The 1,570-nt window shown below is 36.1% G+C and overlaps 1 non-coding gene across 1 annotated transcript; it reads left to right on the forward strand.

Moving 5' to 3' along the window:
- Positions 1-200: 200 nt before the first annotated feature.
- Positions 201-330, forward strand: LOC111756894 (small nucleolar RNA SNORA40). The gene has a single exon (XR_002791280.1). It is a non-coding gene; the product is annotated as a small nucleolar RNA SNORA40 (small nucleolar RNA).
- Positions 331-1,570: the final 1,240 nt, after the last annotated feature.

A 1,570-nucleotide genomic window follows, 5' to 3' on the forward strand; every position in this document is an offset into this window, starting at 1 on the left:
ATCCAGCTTTCCTAACATAGAACATATTGCCTACAGGCAGTCCAAAGTGAAGAGCTCCCCCAAAAAAGATGTGTGCGGGGGTGAATTAATATGAACCAAGTGGGAGAAAGTACACAGGAAAAAGAAGGAAAGCTAAATAAGCACAGAGATTACTGTCCAGATGGCAGATCAATCTTTAAGGATGAATAAAAGGAAATACCGGCACTTGTGTGTCTGTTTTTGTCTAACTTGTGGACTGAGACTTATGGGCAGGTGCAGAAAATAAATCCTCTTTTGCAACCCAGAACTCATTGTTCAGTACAAGTTTTGATCCACACAAGAAGGAACATTACCGCCAGGCATAGTGCCTGTGAGCCTGGCACTCCCAAGACTGAGGCAAGAGGAATGGAGCCTGGACAATGGTGTGACTCGGAACAGAAAACAAAAACAAAGAATCATGCTATTGTAATACAGATTACAGTGATAGAAAGTGTTTGTAACTATTAAATTGGGGTGCAAGACTAAAGAATTGATTGTAAAACACAGGATATGGAGCAAAATCTCAGCTCTATAAATTTTCTATTTCAATTTTTATCTTGTGATATACAAAGATAGCTGTTTTTCTGCTTAAAGGAACATGGATCTGGAGTTGAAGATGTCTGAGTGGCTCACGTGTGGTTAAATGTAGTAACGTCAGATTAAAATGCCCACTGGTTTAAATAAAAGATTGCTGACTTTCTTTAAAAAAACAAAGAAAGAAATACCATTACTGAGCTTATTCTATATGCCAAGGACTCTGTTGGGTATTTTAATATATTCTAATTTAATCACTATTTTGACCAAAATTTCTTTTGAATGTTATGTATGTGCTTCTTAAAATAGATTTTATTTTTAGACTGTTTTAAAATTAAAAACATTTAAGAAGGCATATAGAATTTCCTTATACTTTTCCCTCTTTTGGTTGTTCTCTTTTAAAGTTGTTGTACTTCTAATAACCTAAGCTTCTGCTTCAGGAAGTATGTATTTGACACATTTGATATTAGTCATAAACAGCTACATAATTTGTGAAGCCTGGTACAAGATGAAAGTGTGAATCATCTTATTTAAAGATTAATAAGAATTCCCGCTCACAAAGCAGCAAAGCATTAAAGTAAACATAGAGGTCTTCTAAGCACAGGCTGTATCTATCTGGCTGAATAGATCCCATACCCTGATATAAGAAGTGGTTCAAGAAACCAGATGGAATGATACTGCTAGGGCACTGAATCACTCATTGATTATTTGGTGCTGAGCAATTGATCCTAGGTAACATATGGGGCACAGTCTCTCTGAAGTATGGTATGGTAGTCTGCCTTAATCTTTTATTGATGTAATTTGAAAGGAAATTCTGGTAGAAGGATGTACATTGACCTGTACTTTGACCTTCAAATGATCAAAGACTTTAAAAGTAAGGGGATGGTCTGTGTATGGAGGGGCAATGCAAATACAAGAATAGAATTGGCTAAGTGTTACTGACTCACATTGGCGCCCTACATAAGGATAATGAAAAGCAGTGAACTTTATAAAAAATTAACAGCTTGATAAGCAGAGG

This window comes from Cavia porcellus, unplaced genomic scaffold, assembly GCF_034190915.1.
Source record: "Cavia porcellus strain 051 isolate PalLab524CR breed Dunkin Hartley unplaced genomic scaffold, mCavPor4.1 scaffold_2, whole genome shotgun sequence".
Lineage (NCBI taxonomy): Eukaryota > Metazoa > Chordata > Mammalia > Rodentia > Caviidae > Cavia > Cavia porcellus.